The sequence below is a fragment of the Chiroxiphia lanceolata genome, chromosome 4 (genome assembly GCF_009829145.1).
Source record: "Chiroxiphia lanceolata isolate bChiLan1 chromosome 4, bChiLan1.pri, whole genome shotgun sequence".
Taxonomy (NCBI): domain Eukaryota; kingdom Metazoa; phylum Chordata; class Aves; order Passeriformes; family Pipridae; genus Chiroxiphia; species Chiroxiphia lanceolata.
Genome location: NC_045640.1, coordinates 33,423,075 through 33,441,952, shown reverse-complemented (window position 1 = coordinate 33,441,952; position 18,878 = coordinate 33,423,075). Strand labels below are relative to the sequence as shown.

The following is an 18,878-nucleotide window of genomic DNA, read 5'->3' as shown; positions in this document are numbered from 1 at the left end:
ATAAATACATTAAAACATAAGGATAGTCTCGATATTGAAGTGAAATCCCATGCATTTAAAAAAAGTCTACTATTGAAAGCATATTACCTAAATATTTAGAGCCTCATAGTCATCTATTACAATCAATTCCAACACTTAAACCAATTCCATATAAATGGCAGCAAACCATATAACTGCTCTAAAACTGATGTGAAAAGCATCTACAGTCACTGTAGCTATCACTCTGAAACTGGACCAAGAGGATAATATGCCTGCCTATTTTGCTAGTAAAACTAACATCCTCTGTTCCAAGAGTAAATAGTTAAAAACGTACTGGGAAATAAATATGAAAAGGCCTTTTCAGGAAATGGGGAACAGAAGCTTATTGTTAATCTCCCTCCTGATACACACCGCTGGTCCATTGTTTCAAGAACTTTGTACAAGGTTATTTGTCTTTTATGCCCATTTTCTATTTGAATGTGTTCAACTACTGCGTAAGACTGTGGGTTTTTCTGCAAGGGTACTGGGGGCATCACAGACATATAAAACAAGTTAGGACTCTCAATCTGCAATGCTCATTGTGACTTACCAACTCAAATGACAGGGTCTTTTGAGCCCAAATTCAAAGTGACAATTTTTAAAATACGTGTTTTACATATGCCCAAATTTCTAAGCATCTGTATGACTTTTAACAATAAAGTTACCTAAGTTACCAAACAAGCAATGTCTCACCTTCAGTACAGTGAAACCACTATGGTTACAGGTGTCCTGTACAAACTTGTGAGGCACAAATATCCATAAGATTTTCTCAGGTTATTTTCCCTCTTTATTAAAACCATGGAAGATGCTATTACCACCCAGATGTTATTTTTAAAAACACTGTACTGATGGACGTTAAAACATCTGCCACGGATATGGAAAACCTGGATTAAACTTCCAGAAGGATTTACAGTCACATCTCCCACTTCCGTGACACAAAATACTAAGTGTCATGCTATTGTCTGGTCTTTTGAGGACACTGGACCATCTTTCATAGAGTAATCACATAACTTCATAAGGCTCACAAAGCTCTCTCTTTAGCTTAATAAAGAAAATTTACCAAGGGAAAAAGAAAACTTAAGCAACTGCCTCTCCTCCAGTTACTCTGAAATATTTATATCCAAAGAATATACTCTGAAATATTAACACCTTCCCAGAGTTATCCACAGATAAAACTCTGCTCCCTTCTCAAGGCTCTGGGGCCATGCATGCTCCTGTGTGCTGCTGTCACTCTCAAGCTAGCCAGTCCATGCAAAGAAAAAGAGATCCACAGAAGAAACACAAGTCCCAATTCCTTCCTTCCGCTTTGCAAAGATTTATGTTACAGAGCACATAAGGCCTAATGCCATTCTGCTTTTTCTTAACCCACCAGATTATGGTCAGGCCAGCTTTACACCTCCGCACTCTGTATTGAGCTTCTATTCCAATTACCATGACTAAATCCACAAAGGAATTTAGGCTTTGCAATAATTAACACAATGGTGTTCTGCCAATTTCCTAAGCTGACAATTTAGTAATGGAAAAGTAAGGGACCTAAATAAAAAACAGTCCTTAGCTTTACCAATCTAGTAATTTTAGCATTTTCTGCTACTTGTAGCATAGAGGATAGGGAACAACAGACCTACTGCAACTGGAGCTTTCAGGCACTGAACCCTAGAATGGAGAGAATGGTAATTGTCACCTCAAATGAGTACAAACCTCTCACTAGAAGTCAAACAACAGTGTAGAGAACCATCTTTCCTTAAATATTCCTTTAGTCAGTTTATTCATTTTAATAGTACAATCCACCTAACTGAAAACACAACCTAGAGACATAAGCAACTGTGCTAAGCCTTGAAGGCATCCAGCTATGTGTAGATTAGTTTTCAGCATTTTAGAATACCAGGTAATACTGCCAGAGTCTAGTATTTTTCTGATATCTTTTTCCCCCCCAAAAGTCTGATCTCAAAGGCAATATCTGGTTTTCAGGACAACCCAACATTTGTATTTGGGTTTCCTACCTCTAATAGCAACATAGGATAAATATTGACATAATAAAAAGAGCTGAAGTCAGACAAAATCTCATTGAGATACAATTGCTTTGGCAAACTCTTTGTTTGCTGCTCACAATTTCACATAATCGTGACAGTTATCAGTTCTTCAGGGTGCAAAGAAGGTAATTATTTCAAGAGGTCAGGTACTACCATCAGCAGACTCAAGTTACTTGCAGCTATGCTGCCTCCACCTTTGTCCACCTTCATGTTGCTTAGCAGTGAGAAAAGGTGCTGTCAAAATGCCTGAGCCTACCAAGCCAGCTCCTGCTTCTACAAGAACTCAACTAATGCTGGCACTGAAACCTGAGAGAAGGGCTACAAGTAACGTAAGAACAGCAGAAAGGAGAGTTACGGCATCCATCAGCACAAGGTGCTGAAGCAGATCCATTATAAGACCAGTATCCTAATCAAGGCCATGGCCATCATGAACACTTGATGCACACAGTGACATAATTGAATGCATCACTGGAAAAACATGCCATCTGGCACATCACAAGGAATCCCTGACCATCAGTTCCTGAGAGGTGGAGTTTCCCACTCCCTATGACCTTCCCAAGCATGCCACGTCTAAGGACATAAAGGCTATCTGACAAACACAGCAGCTCCAAGACCTAAGATGTGCTTTTGCCTTGGGGGTACTGATGAATGAAAGACTAGACATGAGCTGGCATTGTGTGCTTGCAGCCCAGAAAGCCAGCCTTATCCTGGGCTACATCAAAAGAATCGTGATCAGCAGGTTAATGGAGGTGATTTTGCACCTCTGTTCCATTCTGGTGCTTTTACCACATACTCTTAGGCCTTCGCAGGAGTTGTTTCTCTGAACTGGTTCTGAAGAGATTTTTGATGAGATAGAAGTGATAGGTTCATTATTCATGAAGGGTGTGAAAAGAGATAGAGAGCTGGCTACAAACCAAGCCCTATCACCTTGTAGGAAGTCACAAACTATTCTGACTGAATGCTATTAGAAGCAGCAGACAATCTGAGTCAGCTTTCCTACGATCCCTTCTACCATCAAAGAGAAGGGATCTCCAGGTCATCTTGTTCAACAGGAAAATCAACAGTAAATGTATCATTCCTGATAGACATTTGATCAGTCTGTCATGACATTTGATCAGTCTATTTCAAAAGGCATCCAACAAGAAAGATATCCCAACTTATGCAGATACTCCAGTACTTAAGTTATCCTTAGCATTAATTGTTTTTTTCTAGTTTGGACCAAATTGTCCTTTCCTGTAATTTAAGTGTGAAATGTAGCAGTTCAGGTGATTTAGATACACACAATCAAGCTCAAATTCCAAACGCACACAACAAGTCAAAGCAGAACTAGAGCAGCTCAACTGCCAAGCTACACCTTTTTTATACTGTGCATACAGCACAGCAAGTTTGAGAGCCTGCAGGTAGGTAGCCATAGATATCAGTGAGGCCTAGCCAACAGATCATGCTAAAGAAAGCAATATGACTTAAAGAAAATACTGTATTAAATTGGGACTCCAATCAAAAAACTCTTACAGATTTAGAAATCACCTTATTCAAGAGTAGAGCTGAATTACTGCCATGGACCACACCACAGATATTCTACTGCCCCAATCAGCTCAGTGGGCACAGTAAAGCTGTATCTCACCCTTATACCTCCAATCAGCTAGAAGTGGCCTGTCAAGCTTGTGGCTTCATGCTACTGCAAGCACTGACTACAGCTACGAAGTTAGGCCTACACAGAGAGACAAAAGAAAAATTACACACAGCACAAACTGATTCCTGCAGAGAAGTTCAAAAGCTCTAAGACTGCAAGAGCCAGAATGGAAAACCCAGGGTATCAGAGTGTGATCAGCATCAACGTATATCTTAGCTAGAAACATTAAGGTTCTCAAGGTTTTATGAAATAAATTATGATGCCAAAAATAGGCTTTAACAGGTACCATTGTTGATGATTCCTAGAGAGATGCAGACAGTAGCTGCCTCATGTTTTCTTTCCCTCTCACACATCAGTAGATAAATGTAAGGACCCAACCTGTAAGCTCACGGGCAGTTGGTCAGAGAAGTATCATCACAAGAAAGTTATATGCCACAGAGAACTTGCAACTGAACTTTAGGATTTGAAAATCTTGGCACCCCAATTGCAGTATTACTGAAACTGGTAATTTTCAGACAATCCAAATACAGCCAGTTGTAACTCTGAGGACGTGTACGTTACATAATTATGTTAAGAAAGGGAATGATATAGCAGGAGGAAGCTGTTAAGTGAGGTTTCTTTTTGTTTTGTTTTGTTTGTTTGTGATGGTAAATCATGTGGGCAATTTCTCTTCTGTAATATGATGTATCATCCTCAACAGGAAGTTCCTAAAGAAGAAAACTGATCTCCTCCTGTTCAACTCTCTTTATTCCTGAAGATCATAATTTCCCCAGAAATTCCTAACACTAGTAGCTTGGAGGCAAGGGAGGACTTGGTTTCTAGGACGTTCTTCAGCTTCCAAAGGTAAAGTTATAGCATGCTGCCAAAACACCCCACTGGATGCTCTATACCCCACTTAGTCCTAGCCCACTAGGAGAAAGGTTCAGGAAATCGGTGCTGAGCTTGTGTTTGTTTTGTCTTCTTGTTAATAGAAGCACATTGTCATGTAGTCATTTATCATGTATTGCTTCAGCTAAGTGAAAATGAGAGCTCTTTCACCGTTTTTGTTTGCTATTTGTGTTCTTCAAAGAACCGTTAATTGCAGAGCCAGCTCTTAGTCTGAAACACTTGTTTGAGCTGTATTCATGCTTTTCTTAGCTGGGGAAAGCCAAGCTGATGTTTGTGGTGTTTAAGGCAACACAGGATGTTACAGCTGTGTTGCCAGTTAATTCCTCTGTTTTGTCTTATCTGTAGGCCAAAACTAATTTTTCAGCCAGCGGAACTTGATCCTCGTTTAAGTGGCAAGTACAGCAACGAGAAGAGCAAAGTTGCTGTGGGTGACATTACTTAAAGGATTTTTAGAAATTTCCTAGTTCTCCTCCATCAGTACACTTTCACTGCTGATCAATGAACATCATTAATTACTGAAGAATCCAACACTGCAGCCATGTTTTCCACCAAAGGTTTTCTTCCTGAACAGATAAATTCTTCCACAAGGAAGACAGTCTACAGACATGATTCTAACATAAGACTTCTTTCCATCTCCACTTCTGGTAGCCAGTGTAGTATGACCACACACATTTTTTTGAGATGCAGTGTATACTTAAGAAAATCAGGCCTTTTGATGGATCCCAATTCATGTAACAAAGGTCAGTGCTACCTAGACAGGTGGAGAGAAAAGTCCTTGAAAATATTCTCAAACAGTAACAAAGAGTTGGAACAATATGACTATACATACTTTGCGCATTGGGTAAAGGAAGGAGCACCTGTGTCCATACCATAAACCTAAATTCATGGCAGTTGAAGTTACACAAAAGAAGACTTGAAGAGCAGAAATGAAAACATCACAGTCACACTCAGGGAGTTTTTAAGATGCGTGAGAACTGGAAGTCAAAGGTAATATAATCGGAAGTAGATATTCTATTTTGTATCCCTCAAGTTTTTCACTTACTAGGTAGTTTCCTCTCTTTGAAAAATAAACATATGGAAAGGCAGATTTCCCTTCCTAGAAATTGTTTACTTCCTCAGAACTTTTACATCTTCTGCTTTTCGAATTCATCCTCATATTAATAATAACAGCTCAAAAGACCCTTTTGTGCCCTCAAGGCTGTTCAATTTTTCATGATCTTGATGCAATTACTATTCAAAACAGAAATTCTCAATTCTAACCCTTAGACAAAGATCACTACAAGCAACAATAGACTAATGAAGGTTAAGAAAACTGAAGGATGAAGTCAGTGACTTGTGGTATCCTCTTTTTCTAAAATATCTTTGAAAGCTTTACATATATTGAAAACTAAAATTGAGACATTGAAAGAGAATTTTCTCTACAGAATTTACACAGGATAGTTAATCACAGTTTTCTATTTTACTTCCTGAAAGAGAAGGTAGAGGTAAAAAAATTGTCAAATTACAGCTTTGTACATAAAACCATCAAAAGCAGACATCAGATATATTTTAGCAGAAGTTTAATTATTACAAATTTAGTGTCCAAAACACATTAGACTGTTTCTCTGTTTGTGTTGCCTTGCCTTCTGCTATGAACCCACTGACTTAAAATTTAAGCTCATGTACATTTGATGCTACAGCCATTAAACAAATTGCTCTTCTGAACATTAGAAAAGCATTTAATGTTATTTTTTAGTCTTTGCATTCTAATGATTGACAGTTTTCTGAAGACTAGAGTTTGAAACCAGAGTACAATAATGGGGGGGAGGGGGATCACTAATAGTTCTATGTAGTGTCTGCACAGCTTTTGGTTATTTATAATAAAAGTAACTAAAAAGAGATGGTTGGTATGAACTAAAAACACATAAGTCAAGGACACAAGTCTAAACTGTCCCTAAGTTGAGTAGTTCAAACCATTTTAACAGTACTTTAAAAAAGAGAAATAGCATTGAAATATAAACAAAACAAACCTCTAAGCTGTTATGTGATCCACACCTAAAGAAGTCAACATACACAGCATTTTTATGATCCAATATTGAAACTTGCTGCCCTTGAAATGACTACACAATATCTCTATTTCCTGATTCCTCCTCTTCATGAAGCTAAGGTGACCCCTTACCTTGCTTTTGATGGTGACATTTCAAACTTGCAGGTGTGTCTGATACAGACAGAACAGAAAGTTAGATAATGAAACACCAATTCAACATTGACCTTGATTTACAAAATCTGGCTAGCATTTGTAGGATCCCAGCTTGAAATGCACAGCACAATTTGAAAGTAACTTCTGATGTTCATCAAGTTTTAAAAGCCAGAACTATTTATCTATCAGAACATCCCAAAAACATGGTGTGCACATAAATATGTAAAGCCATTTCCAGTAATAAATACACTGTAAATAAGGTTAGCAGATTCATTCAAGATGCTGCCAACCTTTTCAGCACAGATCTTACTAATGATAGTAGGACTTAAATGCCTATGCAAATAATAATAATAATAATAATAAAATAATTTCTTTCAAGTGACACAAAATAGACACAAGTGCAAAACTTTTTTCATCTTTTATTTAAATCTTTCCAATATTCTTCAAACGAATTTACAGGCATTTTGGGCTGAATATAAAACTAGAATAGTGAAAAGCTGGATGCTAAGGCCTATTCACTGGCATTTTAAAAGCACACAAATTTACTGTAACTATTTTTAATAAATTCAGGAAGGATTGCTATGTTTGCCTTCAAAGGGAGAAAACAGATCAACAAAAGCTTCCAAAAATACCAGAAAATAATAATTTAATTTGTAAGCTTTATTTTGCTAAACTTATCTCTTCGAACAAACACTGAAATAAATTCTAAGTTCCTTTTTTAGAATGTATCTTTTTAAAGAATACTATATACACCCAGGTCTGAGGTAAGTTACAGAAGAACAACTACCTTGAAGTCATGACCTTGCTTATAAAAGTCTTACTCAGACTAGATTGTTACAAGCTCAGACTTGAATCACCATTTCAGTACTTGCAGCAGGAATTCTCATAATTCAGGCTTATGAGAAATAAGAAATTAGATTTCACAGTTTTGAAAATATAAGGGTAAAAATTTAAAATTGTATACCGTACCCCCAAAAACAGTAGGGGCCTCAGAGTATAGTTCCAAATTTATCCCTAAAAAAGTTCATTAAGAAAACTACTTGCTTTTGGGTAAAGAAAAGCTAAAAATCCTTTTAGCTCTTTAAAAAAGTTCTCAGTAAAAACTATCCACATGCTAACACTAAACATCCACTGGTCAGATTATGTGACCAACACATCTGTTCTAGAACAAGCAGCAGTCACTAGCATTGAGGCCATGTTGCTGAGGACACAGCTGCAATGGGCAGGACACGTCTCCAGGATGAAGGACCACCGCCTCCCTAAGATCTTGCTTTACGGTGAACTTGCCACCGGCTGCCACAAGAGAGGAGCCCCGAAGAAAAGATATAAGGACTCCCTGAAACAACATCTCAGCCTTGGCCACATTGATCATCATAACTGGTCTACTCTGGCCGCAAACCGGGAGGCCTGGAGACACACCATCTTTAACACTGCCACTTCCTTTGAGAATGCATGCAGGATCACTCTTGAGGAGAAAAGACAACACAGAAAGAATCGTATCCTCCTGAATACACCACCTAAGGAGTCTTTCTGCTGTGCCTTTTGCAATCGGATATGTCTGTCTCGTATTGGGCTCATAAGTCACCAGCGTGCCTGTAACAAACGTGGATAGTGCCTTCCTAAATCTTCGTTCGCGAAGTCTAGCCATGATTATTATCTTGTTTTTACAATTTTAGGTATTGAATGTAAAACTTACAGAGCACTATCTGCAATTAGTTCAGAAAAACACACTTTTAATGAACATAAATCGAAGCTGTTCCTAAACGCACTAGAAGATAAAGTCCATAGAAGTCTAACTACAATTTATACAATATGGAAGATGACAGGACTACACTAATTTGACAGGACTACCCACAAGAAAGCTTGCAATGTAATCAAGCCACTACAAGCTTCCAGCTCAGGTGATGATTTGAAAATCAAGTAATGCACTGAGAAATTGACAATTTCTGTAACAGATTTGCAGTCCTAATCCACGTGTATATAAAGCAAAACATACAAGATATCCCACCAACATTCTAATGGACAAAATTGGCCCAGTTAAAAAAATTTGTTACAAAACCAAAGGACAGCAACCAGAGAATTGTCAATGAATATACAGACACAGCAGAGGTAGAAGACTGCTCAGTCCAAATAGCAGTTTCATAGATTGTTTGAGGTACTGACTTCAGAGTCAGACAACCAAGTTCCCCCTCCTACAGTGGCCAGCTAAATTGAGTACCATAGTCTCTTCTTTTATGAAGTGTTAGACTTCCTACCAAGCTACCTACTGCCTGACCCCTATCCTCAGAATTGCACTATTCCATTGCTGGTGGAGGACTGCTAGAGTGAATTCCATTTCCATAACAGGTGGTCACATAACTGTCTAATTGAAACCATGGGCCAAACTTCTAACACTTCATCTAAAGTGCTTATGAAGAGCCAAGACTCAACCATTTGCATCTCCCAAGAACTAAACACAACACATAGAATAAAACCACAGAAGGAGATCAATTTGTTTTCAAATATGCAAATTTCAATTGGAACTCCTAAGTGTCCACATGAAGACTAAAAAACAATTAAAAAAATTAAATCTGTGGGTTGCCTTGGTACACTGTGTATAGGTGAGAAATCTGACTAGAATGCAAATGTGCCCCTTCTTTTTTCTTTCTTAATAAAAAACGCACAAAAAACCTTGGATACTCAAACGTGAATTCTTCAAGAACCTGGCTCATGTTTCTTCACACTTGTTCCCCCTTCGCTCTCCTAAGCATGTGTTGTAGCTTTTCCTCAGAGAACTGACTTCACATAATTTCTGAAGTCCCATTTGCAATTTTTTTTTGGTCTCCCATCAACAATGGTATTGGTTAGGCCTCTTGGCAACACATAATTTACCTACAGTGTCTGAGTCCACAGTTTTAAGTAATGTGCATTCTGATTTATGCAAGACGTACCTCATGAGACCAGTCTATTTTTTTTTTCTTTGAAGCCACCATGCTTGTCTTTACCCCAGAACAGGGGTCCCGTCTCCTCTTGCAACTCCCCAAACTCTCAACACGACTGTAGACAATATCTGCTAAAATGTTCCCACATACATTTCATCCATTCATAAGAAGCAGTATCCTTTTATTAAAAGGACACTTCCCAAGTTCATCTACAAAGCTACTATTTGCTTTTTCCTCAGACATCTTTTAAATTGTCACTTCTTCTACAGGAAATGAGGAAACCACTGGTATGATAGTCAAGCAGTGGTCAAAGCCATCTGTTTATAAACCTGCTCTTCAGTTTACCTTTACATCAGGTGTGTTCCATCTTTTATGTACAGAAACTATTGCAAAGTGAACTTGACCCCAATCCTTTCTCTGCATGGCAATTATTAATATTGATAAAACCAATAACTTAAACACAAGAGTTTCTTTCAAATAGCAATTCAGAAGACAGTCTTTTTATCCATTCATTAGGAAATAATTCATCTGCCATTTCTCTTCTGCTGGCTAACGACACAGAGAAATAATGAAATTACTATTACCTTGCTCATAAGAAAAGTAATGCCTCAAACTGGAAGGCATCCTTCTACTGCATCACTATAGTATGTGTTGAATACAACAGGTGCAGGCTTGCAAACAATTTTTGTAGACTTTGCAGTCCTGACAAAGTGTGTCCTGAATCTGGCCTTTGCTCAAGACTGCAAATCAGTCATCTGTGAATCAAATGTCACTGGCAAAAGCACATGAACGTGTAAATCTACAGCTATGCAAATAAGGAATTAAAAACCTCTCTCCTGTAGTTGTTTAAAAGTAGAATGATAATCTGCAAGGCTCAGATTACATGATCCGTATCTGTAAAGTGACCCTTACAGAAGAGGTCTCTTAAAAGACTTGAATTTGCCTGATTATCTGCATGTATGTCAAAACAAAGCCTTTGGTTTGGTCTTTATTCTACTGTCAAACCTGTCAGCCTCTCTCTTCACTCTCACACAGTAGCACTTCATTTGATTAGCCTCTTTTACATTTTACTTATTCAAAATAAACCAGTTGATTGCATCAGTCATACTGAAATAATTATTTCCTCCAGATTCCTAACAAATACAGATTTTTCCAAAAGAAAAACAGTGCAATTACCATGAATTTGATTATCTGGGAGAATGTCACTGCTTAGAGTTCCCTAGAAATTAAATAAATTAAATTAAATTTGTGCTGGAAACTCATGGCTTCTGTCATAATTTGCTTATTAAAATATGCAAACTGCATAACTGGCTAGAAGGAGCAGCGTGATGTACCTGATGAATATACGAATTAAATTATACATACTGAGTATGTATGATGCAATGTATGCATTAGCACCCCTTTGGGTTTCTGCTGCTTGCTTGTCTCTAAAATCTTACTATTAGTAGGAAAAAAAACCCAGTGCTGATACCTAAATCAGACAATAACTCCTTAAGATTTTAAGAAGTGCAAAGCACCAAATCCACAAAAGTCAGTAGTGTGACCTCTATATTCAAAAGGGAATTATTTATTACATATTTCATCTAGCCCAATCACTAGATCTTAGGATTGCCTCAAAAGCTACAGTCTGTTTGAAATTCAAACCTTCCACAGATGTCTCATGATGTTTAAAAACAGCAGCTGAAATACCAAGCCAAAGCTTGGGCCATCTAATTCATTAACCCATTCCTTATGATGGCCCAGGATGACAGCTTCATCAGAGAGAGCAAAACATACTGTGCTAGAGATTTACTAAACAACCTTTCTGAACTACTACTCTTCATAATTCTCACCAATCAATAATCACCTCATACCAATTATTTACTCTCATTTATTTACCATAGTCCAAGGTACTAAAAAAGCTCATATTATCTGCTCAACAGAATGGAGAATTTGACGTTCTCAAACAAATACGAAATTCAGCGAGAAACGGGCATTTAGTATCTTACAAATGTCGTTTTGTACCTGCTTGAAAACTTGATGTCAATGATATCTTGATTTTAGATCACCTTTACTTTTACAAAAATGAAAATATTTTTGGTTTTATAACTGTGCCTCGTTTTTTGTTACTAAGAGAAAATGAACATTCAAAACCAGAAAACATTCAAAGCATGCAGTTTAACAGCCTACCCCATGCTTTCTTGCATTGCCTGAATCACTACTTTTTCCTTGTGGTCACTTCAAATAGTGAAAATACTACTGATATGCACAGACACCCTCTGTAGTAACATGTAATTTCTGGTTCATACATTTTTCAGACATCAGAATTGATCCAGATAACTGAATCATGGACAAACTCCCCACCCCACCATTTGCTAAAACTAAACTTTGAAAAATATTAACTTTTAGGAAGTCATTCCCACTGATAGATACGTGGCTTTGTTAGACTTGGTAGCACTCAAGGTGCACTATGGTGCTGAAGTTTTACATTCAGGCTACAGTTAATTCAGAGTCCTCAGACAACACAGCATCATGCTGAAAAGAACACTCTATGGATGTCATGCTTCTGACATAATTCTCACCTCTTCTCAGCATGGGCTACACTGTCCAGCCCTAAGCCTCTTAGGAACTGCCTTCCAGTCTTCCTGTAGTTGAACTGGGACATCACCTATTGACACTTCTCAGAAAAATAAAATAAAAATTCAGTAAGGAACCAGACCTGTTGCTCTTAAACTATTTGAAAAAACAAAAAGATCCTTCCACCTATTTTGACCTTCAGCCACAACTACTGATTTCTGATTAGCATAACTTGATCCTATAAACAAATGCAACCTTTAGAAATCAACGCATTTTACTGTTTTTACAAACCTCGATGAATTTGACTTTCAGTTATCAGAGTTGCAGTTACTGATTCCATTTCCATTTGGTTTGATCACGCATCCCTGCCTATTTTTTGGGTCCTGAAGAAGCAAAAGAATAAAACCACTGTGCTTGCCGACAAATGTAATCAGCCACTGCTGTTAAACTAGGGATAGCTTTTAGTTACCCATAAAACAGTTCAGCTGTACACTGCTTTAACACTTGTACACAAAATGCAAGACAAGTTCTCTAAAAAGAAGGAAAGCTTTCATTATTCTATATCTCAGCATTATTTAAAAGCTATTTTCTGAAAGGGCTAATGAAAAAGTTTACTATATAATTTGATCATAGAAAAGATTGAGAGGAAGAATTTTTGCTTTTCCTGTCATTTTTATTTTTTCCCACCATACTTTGAGACTCGGGATCTTCAGCTTCACTTCTTAAAAAAGTGCACTATGCTACTCGAGTTACTTAAGGACACAAAACCACATCTGTGCTATTCAACCCCCTGACGGTGGTTGGTGAGGCTTTTAAGGATGGATGAGTCAGAACACTATCTGTATTCAGCATAGAAAGTTGAAAAAAATCAATCTATTTAGGGAAAGAAGTTAGAAATAACAGAAGAAAAGGGTCCACCTTTGGAATTTCCTACTTTACAGCAGTATTAGCTATGATGTATCACTCTTATGGAACAATACATCTGAACAGAAAAATACATTTCACGCTTTAAAAACACTAAAAGCAGGAGTAGATCTAGAAGTTGGTCATCCAGCATGCCTTTACTCAAAGATAATGTGCTGCCCTTTTAAGTACTTACTTCTCTCCTTTTTCCCCTTCCATACATGAAGTTTTCCATTACATCAGTGCCTTCACAAGTCTTTTTCGCTTTTGCTTTAGCCTAGAATGTTAAGAAGCTTCATAATTTCAGAAAGGCCAGCTTTTGTCAAAACATTTTCATGTTTGCCAGACTATTTGAAGAAAAATGAACACAGAGTATCTATGGTACAGTCATCTCTCAAATAGGAAGTTAGACACTACATACAATAGTAGAAAAAGAAAAGTCAGACTGGCAGCACTAACATGCTTAATGTAATATGAAATAATGACATGGGAAAGGATCAACATCACAGCAGTAGGACACAATACCAAAGTATACATTTACAAAATTCTAGTTTACAAACAAGCAGAAATTGACAACTTCTATTTCTGTGTTTGTGCAGACAGTTTCACTGGAGCAGAAATACTGTTCCAACGTCACATGTGACGGATGCAGTATGTGCACTCCAGATGCAACCTCATAATTGATGCATTATATTCAATACCTGATCCTTGCGGTACAGAAGTGACATTCAGCCATTCCACAGTGTAACATCATACAGTGTACCCTAATTCGATACCTGAGTGTCTTCCCTGGGCACATACCATCTGTATTCCTGCTCACAGGTTGGTTGTATATGTAAGTATGAGAATAGTCCATAGGCTGTGGGTAGATAAAGGTTACTGTGCTCCACACACCCCATGGTTGGCTGATGCTTATCACTGTGTGCTTAAAGCTAATTATTTTAAACAAACAACATACCAAAAAAGCTGTTACACTTGATTCTACCTTCTTTGGTCATCCCGGTCTCTTATTTCTATTACTGTTTGCACCTGCTCCTATGATACTGCATTTAAGGATCCATCTGCCTGCTTTTGCTTTGTTAGTATCCTGTTTTATAGTGACACATGGACCCAGAGTCACCTTCTAAGGTCATCTGTCAAAAAAAATATTTGAAGTGACTGTAATTTTAAAACATGACAGCTGATGTTATTTACATCTCTGCTGACCAAGAGAGAGTCTGACTTTGCATAACCTAAAAGGCTTTCAAATAATGTATAATCATCTCTTGATAGAAACCGTGGCTCCACTGAAACCTGTAAAACTTCTAGACTTCAACAGGAAGTCAATATTACCATTTCTAGTGCAAAAATACCCAATTTGTCTTATGTCATATTATTGTCAAGGTCTTCTTGTAAACCTTCTGTTTATAACTACAATTCATCATGATACGAAAAATGTCCCTCTCACTGCATGCCCCCTTGATTTCTACATCACTGACCCAATTCTAGGCCTTTATATCTTACATCACGTGGAATTAGTTCATACTGGATACGCTCATTACTTAGTTCTGTTTCTTACCTCTAACTCATTTAAATTCTTCCTCTGCACCAGATTCTATTGCAGCACCTCCATGGCCATTACTGACAGTCACCGATTTGATTTACAAATAGCTCTGAGGGGATCAGATGTTGCCAAAGAGACAGTAAGGAAAGAGAGGGAAGCTGGGAACTGATATGAGAAAAACAACAAAAGGAGAAAAGCAGAATGGAAAGAGTACAGAATATTGGTTTAAACAATAGAGACTAATAGGATGCACCTAATGGGTGCATACTGTTTAGTGATTAGTCATAGCTAGTCCTCACTTGTTTTCATAACACCTTAAATTCGTCGTAGTGAGATTATATCCACCTTGAACTACAAGATCCTTCACTTTTTGCATACTGCTTTATTCACGTTTTTTATTGTTGTAACAAAAGCTGTCTATCTCTTTGTTTAAGGCTTACCAACATCTTAAATACTAGCTCTGCTTGTTTATAATTTTCATCATAATAACAGACTCAATCATAAATATTCATATAGTTACACACTGCAAATGCACATTCCACTTTATAGAACATAGATAAAGGCAGTTCTCTAAACCACTTACTGTGTGACCCCTACACAGAGGTACAGAAAAAGAAGTTAGGATGTGCATTTGCCAAAAATCAAAATCCTGGAATGATTCAAGTAAGATGGAGCTTTCCTAATAGAAAAAATGTATAGTAGCAATCCAATTATATACTGCAATGTCTCATTTGGGGGATTGTTGCTGAACATGCTAGTTCAAGTGTCTTTGCAGGATATATACAGAAACAACACATTGGAATTTGGCTCCTAGTTACACAGCACTGGTTACTAATTTAACTATAAAGATTACCAGACTTCAAATTCTTGATTTTATGCCCACTCAACTGTCCAAACAAATGGCTCATTTCAGTGTGATTTAAATACACATAATCGTTAAAGAAGACTTAAGACCAAAATATCATCTCATTTTCTATAGATGCAAGGTGAATCAGAAAATTTGTTTCAGTTGTCAAAATAATTTAATGCATTTCAGCACTAGCTAATTCTGAAATTGCATTACTGCATAACAATACAGTTGGTAATCTGGAAAATGCTACTTTTAATAGAAACGTTGGTCCGGAGGGATTGCGGGTTTATTGACCTAGGTCTAACTAGAGTTTTCACCTCTAAAGCAGATGTGTTGTGATTAATAACTATTCAGAACAATTAATTTTGCACTGAAAATCTACAGCACTAACATACAGTGCCTATTAGAAGACCCCTCCCATTACATTTGTCTAAGTGTTTCTATTTTCTCTACCTTCAATAGACTATGTCAGAATCACTGATTGTTCAATAAAAGTTTAACCGTCTTGTGCTATTAATGTGCTGGTGCTCCATGTGGAGTGCTCGTTTCCTTCCTTTTACTGAACGCCAAACGGAGGGACACAATGGGTGTGTTGTGCTCTGTCTAGCACGGTACGTGCCATATCTTTAAAAAGGAGGTGTGAGCCAGCTATAATACCACTACTCTTAACAGCACAAGTACCACAAACTAATCAGCCACAGCACTGGGGCATGCAGTCCATTGAAAGCTGGTGAAAAAGCTGCTTTTTATTATGACCTACATACTGCACAGCAGCAGTTGGACAATTTAAGTCTAACGCTGAGGCTGAACACAATGCATGGAAATCCACTAATGATGAACTCAGCAATGTACAGCTTTTTGAACGTGCTCACGAGTTCTATGATATTTTATTTCACCTATGCTATCCTGATGGTAAAAAGCACAATGAAAATCCAAACAAAAAAATAATCCTTGCCTTTTAGTGGAGGCATAAAATATTTTATCAACTATTGGAAATATCCTTCTGAATCAGCAACCATATGGAACACACCATATCGAAACACTTAAGGAAAACGCAGTCAGATCAATGAATTCAGCAACCACTCTGAACCAGCCACTGACCAAAGCCAACCTTTCAACGCACAGATACCTAGAGGAGCATATTTCTCGCAGGAAGTTGCGCTCAGCTGTGTCTCACAGAACCGCACTCAGGCGTACCTCTCTCCCCGCAGCCGAGGCGCACAGCGGCTCCCTGTTGTGGAGGAGTCCAGCGGCAGCAGCTCCCACGCCAACCTGCCGAGGCGCAGCCAGGAGCCCGCAGCGGGAGCCCGGCCGAGCCCTCGCACACCTGCTCCTCAGCAGCACCCGCGCCCCGGCGCCAGCCGCGCACCAGAGCGGCGGGAGGAAGGGCGACACCCTTCTCCTGGATCCCAGGCTCCCGCTCGGAGCAGCAGCTAGCGAGCTGCCGAGACAGCACTGCAGAGGAACCTTGCCTTTACAAGACAAAACCCCGATCCGCTGCCTGACAGCAGATATGCAGCATTATCGCCCCGCATTCCACCTCCTCCGATCAGCGGCGGGAGCGGCAGCCGCGAGCCTGTCAAAATGGCAGCTCGCCGGCCCGCTGGGGCGCCGGAATTACTCACTTATATGCCCGCTTCTGCTGTGTCCCCCGACGGGATTTTTGTTTATTCCCCGGTACAGCACAGCATAATATGTCACATTGTTTTCCATAAGCAAAATGGCTGGTCCCCTCGGCACCGCCGCAGAGCGCTCATTGGGCTCCCCCGGCTTGCCGGAGCCATGGCAACAGCCAACAGCCGCCCGGCCCGGCCCTGCCCGGCTCGGCCCTGCCCGGCTCGGCCACCCGGCACCGCGCCCGCCCGGGGGCCGCCGCGCCCTGCCCCCCCCGCGGCTGCGGGTCGTGCGGCACCGGCCACGGTGGGCACAGCGAAAAGGCCGGAGCAGCGATGGAGCAGCGCTGCGAGCGACCCGGCGCGGAGGTTGCAAATTACCGTGTGAACGCGTTCAGTGAAGCTCTTTGGGATGCACCAAATTTAGGCGCCGAAATTATTTGACAGGGCACAGCATAAGCACTCAGGGTAAATAATCGTCTTTATTTAGGAAGTAACCATCGGGGATAACCATTAGACAACAGTCAGCTGGTTTTCCAACAACAAAACACAAGCCCCCACTCGTTTACAAAAAGCTAACCCCTGACATTATCACAGTTCCTAGTGTTTATAAACACATTGCTTAATTTTAGTAGGTTAAAGGTTGCTGTTTATTAGATGACTTTCAAAGATTGTGCATTGCAATCACCATGTAAACCCATTTTATCCTATTTAGAATAATGCATTTATTCATTTCAACTACAAGTAGGAAGAAAAGGAGATATTTGTGAGCAATTTAAAACTGCTTATAAAACACTCCTAAACAGCTGTCATTAGCCTGTATCTCAACTGCCAGGAGTCAGGAATAAAAGCTAGAAAGCACATGCAGCACTGTTCAACCTAAAGTTGTCAGAAAATCGTTTAGAAGCATTAAATATATCTAACCAAGCATACTGTATTTCATAGACAAGAGCTCTGAGTATTGGTCAGAAATTACTATTCCTTAACAGGGATTGACTTAGTACATATATCAAATCATGGCATTTCCTTGTTCAGTGTCATACTTTTCTAGGACTACAGCAGGTTTTTCATCTCTGAATACAGCTTGTAGACAAAGCTCTGCTGCTCCACCTCTCTAGGTAAATTTGCTGCTCTCAGCATGCAATGGCAGTGGTGTCACCATTGAGTCCCAGGCAGAGAACTAAGGTCCACTCTGGGTGATTTTACACATTTCTTCCTTCAGAATCTTTACCCTCTTTTTCTTTTGTAAGGGCTCGTTTCTCTGAAAGTGAGTAGTGAGCTCTATGAAAGTGACCTGGGAGGGACTCACCAGGAGACAAGTAGATAAATTCTGTTAAGATTTCTGAGGTGTCAGAACTGAAACATTTAAGTACATTTAAATAAGGTGCTTCTACAGTCTTGTTTCTTCCTAACTTGGGCTTCTTTAAAAAGATGGGTAGATGTCCACATCTCTCAAAACTGCAGCTGGGGCTAAAAGTCTGTGCTAACACGAGGTAAAAGAACCTCCAGCCCCCACGACTCAAACACATACTTTCTGTGCTGTGATTAGTCCAACAGTACCTTTTGATCTAAAAAGGATCTAAAAGGTTGCCACTGATTTGGCAACCCAATTCTGTAGCCTTTTTCTGGAAAACATTAAACTATTGAAGTAATTATTTACATACTAGGTGTTAAAACAAAACCAACCTGCATTACAAACAAGAATACCATTTCACTATGATTGGTTCACTACCTTTTTTTGTTA

At 39.0% G+C, this 18,878-nt stretch overlaps 1 protein-coding gene across 5 annotated transcripts in view; it reads right to left on the bottom strand.

Moving 5' to 3' along the window:
• Positions 1-17,316, bottom strand: part of LOC116786495 (sorbin and SH3 domain-containing protein 2-like) — a 99,127-nt gene extending 81,811 nt beyond the window's left edge. For all 5 annotated transcript variants that reach the window (XM_032687097.1, XM_032687096.1, XM_032687101.1 and 2 more), the window contains exon 1: positions 17,147-17,316. The gene's annotated coding sequence lies outside the window, so the exon portion shown is untranslated. The remainder of the gene's footprint in view (positions 1-17,146) is intronic.
• Between the last annotated feature and the right edge of the window lie 1,562 nt (positions 17,317-18,878).